Source organism: Sorex fumeus, unplaced genomic scaffold, assembly GCF_029834395.1.
Source record: "Sorex fumeus unplaced genomic scaffold, SorFum_2.1 ptg000072l, whole genome shotgun sequence".
Taxonomy (NCBI): domain Eukaryota; kingdom Metazoa; phylum Chordata; class Mammalia; order Eulipotyphla; family Soricidae; genus Sorex; species Sorex fumeus.
In genome coordinates this window covers 41,855,928-41,866,699 of record NW_026606129.1, presented here as the reverse complement: position 1 = coordinate 41,866,699, position 10,772 = coordinate 41,855,928, and positions in this window count along the sequence as shown.

The following is a 10,772-nucleotide window of genomic DNA, read 5'->3' as shown; positions in this document are numbered from 1 at the left end:
ATCAGTCCACTCCCTCTACCTCTGCATCCCTCGCAAGTCCTCCCCGCCCCCATCTCCTCAGCATCACAGGTGCGGACCACACAATTAAAAAAAAAAAAAAGAAGCAGAAACTGAAATGGCGGTAAGAGAGATTATCCTGCCATTACCTTAATTATTTGGGGGAGGGGGCTGTGGCTCAATGATAGAGCCAGTGCCTTAACCTTGGGTGAGAACGTGCTTGACCCCAGACAATGCAAAAATGGTAGAGAGCCTGGTTCCTTCAGATTTCTATTTACAGAGCCAGAGAGAGAGAGAGAGAGAGAGAGAGAGAGAGAGAGAGAGAGAGAGAGAGAGAGAGCGAGCTCCGAGGGCCAGAAACTCATGATTTCATGGAAACAAGCCCAACACCAGGATGGACCCTGAGCCCCTCCCATGTGGCACACATTTTTTTTTAAGAACCCCAAGTGCAAGAACTTTGGACTTAAAATTTTGTAGATAGCTGTCTTCTAAAATGTAGCATAGAAAAAGCTTAAGGGGTGGGGGTGCAGATTCTTTCCCTTTATCAATTTCCTGGCACCACTGGGACTTTTTTGTTGTTATTTGTTTGGGGTCCCCTCCTGGTGATGTGATGCTCAGAGACTGCTCCTGGCTCTGCACTCAGGGATCACTCCTGGCAGTGCTCAAGAGAATATATGGGATGCCTGACTGAACCCCAGTGGGCCACGTACAAGACAAGCACATTCTCTGTTGAACTATGACTCCAGCCCACCACTGGGATTTAATGGCACAACCAGTCCTGCACTTGCTGTCCGAAGATGGAGCTACCTCGGCAGTGCCACGACGAGAGCAACACTGAACTGGCCCAGGTGCAGGACTCTCTCCCTGGGGGAGACACAGGAACATCCATTAAAGGCCAGAGACATAGTACGGGGGGGTTGGGGAGGGAGGTGAAACCTTGCATGCTGTAGCCATGCTTGATCCCAAACACCATGTATTATATTTATTCCCCCTCAGCACCAGCAGAAGTGATCACTGAGCACAGAAATGGGAGTAAGCCCTGAGTACTGCTGGGTGGGGGTGGCCCAAAAAGGAGAAAAAGAAATACCTGAAATGCTGTATCAGATGCTGAGTAAAGACCAAAAATGTGCTCTGGAGTCAAGAGTGACTGATGTGTGTCCTCAGGAAGGTCCTAAAAACAACCTATCTATACAATTCCCACCTGCCTTGTTATGATAGGGGAGAGGGATTAGGGGGCCAGGTGCATGCGTGGCTGGGGTGCTCACTGGGCATCGCCTATCAGGTGGTGGTTACCTAAACTTAGCCGGCTGTATGGCTGGTTGAGGTTGGCACTGGCCTAGTTGTGGTGCTTGCATATGTGATTTGCTCTAGGGGCTCTCACTCTTAGCTCAGGCACAGACGTTATGGTATCACTTGTATCACTTGTCATCCCGTTGATCTTCGATTTGCTCGAGTGGGCACCAGTAACATCTCCATTTGTCCCTGTCGCGTGTTAGTATAGCCCAATGGCATCTGTTCGCTCCAGGAACACGAAGAGCCTCAAACCAATTTGTTCAGGGTTTTGACAAAGAAGTCTGACCATCTTACAGATGGGTGGCCACGCATCCTTTTGACGTCCCATGGAATCCAGTAGGTAACGGCACTAGTCCAGTGGTCATCTCCAAATCGCATTATGTGTCCGACCCATCTGATTTTCGATGCCTTGGCAAAAGAGGCAGCGTCCCTGATTCTTGATCATCAACAGAGGTCAAAACTCCAAATTCCTTCTCTCACTTGAGGGAAGCAGGATACTCAAAGCATAGTTCTTTTGGAATACCAAAATATCGTTTTCGTCCTGTTTTCATAGGGCCCAGGTCTCTGAGGCATATGTTAGTGCAGGAAGAACAGTGGAGTCAAAGAGATGTGCCCGGAGCCGGAGGCTCTTCATCCTCTTAACAACTTCTTCGACGCTCTTGAAGGCATTCCACGCCGCTCTCTTCCTCCTGCACATTTCTGGCACCAACTCATTCCTCATGTTGAGTTCTCGACCCAGGTACATATAGCTACTACATCTGGAGATGTTCGTTCCGTTGAGAGCAAATGGAACGTCAGGAACTAGTTCATTTTTCATGAACATTGTCTTGGTGAGTTATGGTAGTGGTCACTTTCGGGGTCCCTGCATTGCTCACAGTATCACTTCCTGGCCTTAGTGCTCACTCATCCTTTTCTTTTTGTTGTTGTTGTTGTTCTTGCGTCACACCCAGCAGTGCTCAGGGATCACTCCTGTTGGGACGGGGACAGGGGGGCATATGGGGTTCTGGGGATCAAACTCAGGTCAACCACATGCAAGCCAAGTGTCCAACCCACTGTACTCTCTAACCCCTCAGGTGTCTTTTTCAGTTGGGGGTTGCGCCAGGGATCACAGACAGCAGAATTGCCAGGCTCAAGAGCAGAGTCACCAGGATAGTACTGACACATGTAGGAGCACCAGGGATTGAATTCAGAACAGCAGGCTGCAACACATGCATGCCATTGAGAACACCCATTCCCCCTGAGCCACACACCTTATTTTTTGGTCAGCCTTCAAGGGTGATGCTCAGGGGCTCCTCCCAGTGTGGTGTTCCTGGAGGTACTCATGGCAGTATTTAGGGGACCGTGTAGTACTGGAGATCAGGCTACTCCTGGCAATATTTGGGGGACCATGTAGCACTGGTGATCAAACCAAGAGTCCTACATAAAAATCATCACTCCAACCCACTGACCTACCTGCCAGCCAATAAAGTTTTATTATTGTTGAAGTCTCTGCAAATAGTTCTCAGGAGCATTTGGAGGCACTCAACAGCAATACTCAGCCTGTTGCTGCTCAATCCGGTGCCACCAGGGCCACCTGGTGGTGCTTCAAGGACCATGTGCAGCTAGATAGTAAGCCCCTGTCTCTCTCATACAAAGCATGTGCTCCAGTCCTTTGAACCATCTTCCTGACCCCATATATATATATTTTTTTTTTGCTTTCTATTTTTCAAAATTTAAACATAGATTCAATGTTCATAATACAGTTGTTTCAGGCATTTAGGCATTCAATGTTCCAACACCAATCCCACCATCAGAGTGACCTTCCCTCCACCAATGTCCCCAGTTTCCCACCCGCCCCCCCCACCCCACCCAAGACTGCCCTCTTAGCAGACACAAATTTAATTCATACTGCTTGTTACAACAAAATGGAAAATGGGATTATCAGAGAACAGATCAGGGGCTGGAGTGATAGCACAGCAGGGAGGGTGTTTGCCTTGCACATGGCCAACCTGGGTTCGATTCCCAGCATCGCATATGGTACCCTGAGCTACCGCCAGGCGTAATTCCTGAGTACAGAGCCAGGAGTAATCCCTGTGCATCGCCAGATGTGACCCAAAAAGCAAAAAAACAAAAAGCAGAAACAACACAACAGAACAGATCAATAAAAGTCAGTTTGTGACAATTGTTACCTCTCACAATGGTGTTACTAAAGTCTTTTTTCTGAGGATTTACTGAGCTGGTTGGTGCTGGCTGGGCCTTCTGTGTTTAGGGGTTTTGTTCAGTGAGCTTGATATGCTGTTCGTATAGTGAGATGTGGGGATACTGTGTGCTCACATATGCAGCCACATGCTCCAGGAGATGTGGAACTGGGTGACTTTTATGCCAGAGGAGGTCAGATGTGGTGGCTGCTGGGTCTCAATGGAAGGAAGGGTTATCTTCCCATCCCAATTCAGAAAAAGCTTCAGTGTTTTCAGTCCCAAGATCAGTCTACCCAGGATCAGTCTAAGCAGGATGATTCATTACCAAGATTTCCTTTCCCCCCCCCTTTTTTTTTTGCTTTTTGGGTCACACCTGGCGATGCACAGGGGTTACTCCTGGCTCTGCACTCAGGAATTACCCCTGGCAGTGCTCATGAGACCATATGGGATGCTGGGAATCAAACCCGGGTTGGCCGCATGCAAGGCAAACACCCTACCCACTGTGCTATTGCTCCAGCCCCTCCCCCCCCCACTTTAAAAAAAAAAAGAACACAGCAACCCAGGGAAGTGATAGTCCCAACAAGGCCCTCCTCTCTCAGGAACCTATATGGGGTCTAAGGCACAGCCCTGCCCCCTGCAGTATCATGTGATGGTCCCCTCTGTAACCCAACCCCCCCCACACACACATGATAATGAGCAGGCTGATTTATTCCCAAGAGAATGGCTTTAACCCCCTTTATCTGCAAGCTGATGGGACATGGGGACCCTATGGGATTCTGGGGATCAAACCTGGGTCAGCCATGCACAAGGTAAATGTCCAAACCACTGAATTATTGCTTCACCCCAAGTCTATGTATCTTTAAAAGAAATAACAACAAAAAAATTTTAAGGTATTGGAGAGATAATTCAGTGGGAAGGGCCCTTTTCTTGTATATGGCCAACATGAATTTGATCCTTGGCACTCCATACAGTCCCCCAAGTCCCATGAGGAGTGAGCACAGAGCCATGAATAAGCCCTGAGTACAGCTGGTGTGGCTCAAAATCAGAAAAACAAACAAATAAAATAATGGAGCAGTTAGGTCCTGGGGATTTCCTGTTGCTGTGAACCAAAATTACATAAACCAGCTGCAAAAAATTCTTGTCTGAGATGTTGCAGCGACCGGATTTGATTCCAGTCATCAGAGCAGCATCTAGTTTGTAGAAAATACATAAGAGGAACAAATTAAAACCACAAGAAAAACAAGGTTGACATAGTGCATAAAAGGAAAAGGAAAGAGAAAAAAGGAAAGTGCCTCCCATAGAGGGAGGCTGGGGGTGGGGAGTGGGAGTTTGGGGGGTGGGGGTGGGGAAATGGAGGACATTGGTGGTAGAAAATGTGCACTGGTAGAGGGATGGATGCTGGATCATTGTATGACTGAAACCCAATTATGAACAGCTTTTAATGGTCTATCTCACAGATATACAATTGAAAAATTTAAAAAAAAGTAATGCGGAATTTATTCCCAATTCAATCAGCTTAATCAATGGCTAAATAAAGATCAGTACTCTTGAATTAAAACAAAAAAAAGAAAAGAAAAACAGCGTTGGAGAGTTAATACAGGGGTTAAGCCTCCTCCCGGTTCTGAACCTGATACTGGTACCACATAGGGTCCCCTGGCAGGCAAGACAACTGGATACAGAATCTGGTGTGGCTCTTGGGTGCCACCAGAGAAGGACCAAGGGGAAAAACCAAAAAACAACAACAACAACAACAAAAAAAAACACAAGCAAACAAACAAAAAAAAAAACAGGGAAAAAAAAGGAAGAAAAAGAAAGTTGTTTCCCCCCATCCCCAGGCATGATAATAACAGTGGTTGTGTGTGTGTGTGTGTGTGTGTGTGTGTGTGTGTGTGTGTGTGTGTGTGCGCGTGGAGGGGGGGGAACAGTCCATACTTTAAGATGCACATTTAATTAGGGAAGGCTCTGAAGTCTGCCATCTGCTTTCATTTCACTGTCACTGTCCTCCTGTTGTTCACCAATTTGCTTAAGCGGGCCCAGTAGTCTCTATTGTGAAACTTTTTGTTACTGTGTTTGGCATATCGAATACCTCACGAGGAGCTTGCCAGGCTTTGCTGTGCAGGTGAGATACTCTCGGTAGCTTGCCGGGCTCTCTGAGAGGGGCGGAGGAATCGAACCCGGCTCGGCCATGTTGGCTGCTTGCAAGGCAAATGCCCTACCTGCTGTGCTATCACTCCAGCCCCTGCTTTCATTTAAAATGTTTAATTTACGTAGACTCACACAACCACTGGTTTAGTACCCCAGTGGTCACTCCTGATAGTGCTGCTTCCCTAGTACTGGAACCACAGGCCCCAGTCCTGTGATCTACTTTTAAATACTTCATGAAAGCAAGATTGAGGGGTGGGTGGAGAAGAGAGAAGGTTCAGGGGTTAAGGTGCTTGCTGTGCCAGTGGAAGACCCCAGATCAAGCCTGACACTGCCTACGGTCCCAGGAGTAACCTCTGAATACCAAGAGCCAGGAGTTAAGCCTGAACACAGCTGGGTGTGACCCCAAAGCAACCTCCCAAAAAATGTGGCAGGTGAGAAATGAACTAGCACGAGCCCTGCCTACATCCTGATAACAAATGGTACTGGCCACCGGACTAGTTGCAGTTACTGGAAATATTTCATGACAGAGCTTAGAAAGTGAGTACAATAGCATGTCGAGTGCTACTGTGTTTTGACTCAAGCTCCTCCAGACTTTATCTCTACTTCCCAGCTGGCTGTTTTCCACCCACAAAACCCAGCCTGCAAATTTGCTTTAAGTCTGTGGTTGCAAAGAGTGAATCATTTGATTTTTTGTTTTGGGTCACATCTGGAGACGCTCAGGGGTCACTCCAGCCTCTGCACTCAGGAAATACTCAGGGGTCCACAGGATGCCGGAGATTGAACCTGGGTTGGGCATGTGCAAGCCTTATTCACTATACCATCTCTCCAGCCCTGAATCAATTTTTAAAAGGATGAAGTGTGGGGGATGGGGTGGCAGGGGGCGGGCAGTAATGTTTTCACAGCCAGCTGAAGCTTACTAGCCACTTCCTTTTCTGAAATCTTTTAATGCTTGCGTGAGATAGAGGGAGAGGAAACAAATTTGGGGGCCTGAAAAAGCCTTGGGGTTGCTTGCCCCCCAGTGTTAGAGTTCACCAAGACAACTAGCAGTTTTATACTGTGTTTAGAGAACACTGAGAGACCACAGCCCAACCACACACAGGGATTCAGCACATGCCTTACAACTCTATTCCTGGCACCACAGGAGACAAACAAAATCTAGCAGGCAGACCCCATCCTGTGTGCAGCGACTGCTCTGGGCTCAACGCTCAGGAATTGGCCTGACAGTGCTCAGAGGACCATGGGTCCACCCTGGCCTTCCTACAATCAAAGCTAGTTGAGCTCTCAGGCCCACCCTGTCCTTCTCTAGGGCATGAGGGTGGTGGTGGTGGTGGTGGTGGCGACTTGGTGCCACCCCTGGTGATGTTCAGGAGTGCTAGGGCCCGGGGATATGGAGTGCTGGGATTGAGTACCTTAGGTACTATCTACTATCTCTCTGGTTCTAGGATTTTTTTTTTAATGAGTCACAGTTAGATACAGTCACAAAATTGTCCACTATTGGGTTTCAGTCATGCAATGTTCCCAAACCCACCCAGTTCACCAATGCACATTTCCCACCAACGTCCCCAGTTTCCCTCCCATCATCCCCTTCCCCCAATCTGCCTCTACAGCAGACACTGTTCTTTCTTCTCCCTCTTTCCTTTTGGGCAATACAGATACCGAAAGGTTATCATGTGTATCCCTTTAACTCCTTTCGGCACTCAGTTCTTGTCCAGAGTGATCATTTCCAACTATCATTGTCATAGCATCTGGTTCGTTATCTCTTTTTCTCTCTCCAGTTTTTCGCTCTCTCACCTAATGTAGCACTGTAGCACTGTCCTCCCATTGTTCATCGATTTGTTCGAGCGGGCACTATTAACATCTCCATTGTGAGACTTGTTACTGTTTTTTGGCATATCGAATACGCCACGGGGAGCTTGCCAGGTGGCTCTGCCGTGCGGGCTCTCACCTCATATGCCCTAGAATTAGTATTCTCACACAGTAAAACAATATTTGACTTCAAAAAAATAAAAAAAAAAAGAAAACAAATGAGGTGCCCAGAAAGGAACTCTGGGTGTGGGAATTCATCAGTGAAGTCTAGGGAGCAAATTTGTGATGGTACAGCGGTTAGGGCACTTGCCTTACATGCAAACAACCCAGGTTCAATCCCTGACACCCTATATAGTATCCCCAGGACTGTCAGGAGTGATCCTTGAATGCAGAGCCAGGAGCAACCACTTTGGGACTGAGTATGGTTCCAAAAGCACCATATACGTACATATATCCTGGTGATGCTCAGGGGATCATCAAGTACTCTCGGGCCCTGAAACTATGATCTATTTATTAAAGCCCCCCCTTCCCATGCTGTCAATATTGTGCCAATGACTGGATCTCACACGCATGCTAGGTTGTGGTTTCTGCCAGGGGCCACATTTCAGTGGCAGCATGCCAGAGAAAGCACACTTTTCAGTAGCACTTAAGATCCTAAAGCCCAGAGCCACGGGCCCCACTCAGCACAGTGGACAGCACCATAGGGCAGGTCTGTTTCCCTAGGAGCAATCCCTATCTCCCCTCTCACCCCTGCCCCAGGTTCTTCACCTCTAGAACCACATTCCACTTCTGCAGCTCCTCTGGACAATGGCCTTTTCCTCTCTGAAAGTTGGTAGGAAAAAAAAAAACTTGGTAACCACTGTGTGGCTATAGTAAATAAATACTATAGCCACAGTTAAGTGGTGGAGATGCTGGAACACTGCTTGGGGCAGAGAGGGCTGACTCCACTCACTGAAAGTGTAGAAACAAACAGACCCACTTGAAAAACAGGCTACTCCTAAGGTGGAATAATTCTCTAAGATATGCAAATGACAAGGAGATAGTTATCAGGAAAATGCAAATCAAAGTTCTAACAGATTCTACTTGAGGAACAACAGTGGTTGGAATAAAAGACAGATAAAAAAAAGACAGATAAAGCGGGCCTGAAAAGACAGACAGGGGGCCCTTGCCTTGCATGAGGTGGCCCTGGTTTGACTCCTGGCACTGCATATACCCTAGGCCTGCCAGAACGGGTCCCCGAACAGAGCCAGGAGTAAGACCTGGGCATATCCAAAGGTGATCTGCACCCCTCCCACCCCCACACACACAAAAAAAGACATTAAATAGAGTCTGCCCTGAGGGCTGGAAAGAGAACTCAAAGTGCTGGATCACATGGTTTGCGTACAGGCTTGGGTTCAGTCTCTGCACCTGAGCACCCTGGGTGTGGATACCCCACAGAAGCCTCTCCAGCAAAAAAAAAAAAAAAATCAAACTTTGTCAGGGTAAGAGAAAGAAAACCACAATAACCAGTATCAGATGACTAGAGCCTTCATATACTGCTGGTATGTAAAGTAGTTTAGCCAGTTTAGTACACATGACCTGACAATTCCATACACAATAAAGTTGAAAATTTATGTCCACACAAACACACATACGTCAACGTTCAGAGCAGTATATCATTCAGTAATGCCAAGAAGTGGAAACACTGCAAATATTTGTCAAATGAACGGTTAGATGAAATATATGGAATGGACAAACAATAGAGTATGTTTTGACCATTAAAGACACTGAATATGAACCTCTAAAAAGGAGTAAAAAGCAGACACAAGTATTATACGGCTTCATATTTATCGAGTGTCTAGAAAAGGCAGATTTATCGATTACCATTGCCTTAAACTGAGACTGTCAAAGGGTTCATTACAAGTGGATTAAATGTGATTATAAATAAGATGGATGTTGGAATGGCCATAGATAAAGCCAAATAGGTAAAGGTGGCAAAGAAAACCAATTCCTAGTTCAAAATAAGCTCAGACGACTAAGAGGGTTCAAGGACGGGGCTGAGTACAAGCTTTGCACGCGGGAAGTCAGGGTTTGATACCAGTTCCACGTGATCCTCCAAACACAAAACCAGGAATAGTACCCAAGCACTACCAGTTGTGGCCCCCAAAATGAAACAAGTACAGAGGAAGCCGCTTAGGGTTCTGGGGGCCCAATCCCCAATACTGCATGACCTCCAGCATTTCTGGCCTAAGCACTGAAACACTGGCCTGGTTAGCTGAGTATCACCAAGAGTGAACCCTAAAACAGATACATCTAGGGGGCAAGGGACATAGGTCAGTGGTAGAGTGTGTGCTTTGCATATAAGGTTCAAGTTTATTCCTCACAACACACACACACACACACACACAGAGCTATGATGTAATATACAGTATGTTAACTTTAAGATAAACTATATTGCATACAGTAACTCCCTTAACATCTTCTACAGGTTCTTAGAAATATGCAGACCTTGTGACTGGAGTGATAATAATGCAGGTAGGGTGTTTGCCTTTCATGTGGCCGACCAAGGTTCAATTTGATATTTGACATCCCATATGATCCCCCGACCACTGCCAGGAGTAACCCCTGAGTATTACTGGGTGTGTCCCCCTGCCCCCCTCCCCAAAGAAATGTCCAGACCTTAACTAAGGTCTTCAAATGATGTCCAAGGCCATGATTTTTTTCCCCTCTCTTCAATGTAATAGCCAAAAAATATTCAGGAAAGGAGGAAAGAATATATTTGAAAGCTGCTCAGAGTCACTGTCACTGTCACTATCCTCCCATTGTTCATCAATTTGCTCGAGTGGGCCCAGTAACATTGTGAGACTTGTTACTGTGTTTGGCATATCGAATACATCACGGGTAGCTTGCCAGGCTTTGCTGTGCAGGCGATATACACTCAGTAGCTTGCCGGGCTCTCCGAGAGGGGCAGAGGAATCAAATTCGGGTCATCCGTGTCAGCCGCATGCAAGACAAATGCCCTACCCGCTGTGCTATCACTCCAGCTGCTCAGAGTAGATCTTAAAAATTCTCATCATAGGAAAAAAAAATATTAACTTTACATAGGGATAGGACTAGACTTATTGTGATCACTTTACAACATACACATAAATCATATTACATGAAATATATCAATCATGTCTCAATTTGATAAAAAGGGGAGTACTAGAGAGAGAGCACAATGGATTGAGCACATGCTTTGCATGTGAGAAACTTGGGATCAGTCCCCAGGACCACATGGTCTCATGAGCACTGCCAGGAGTGATGTCCCAGCAGAGAGGGAATGGCTCAGTGTATTACCGGGTGTGGCCCTCAAACCAAAACCAAACCATCCAA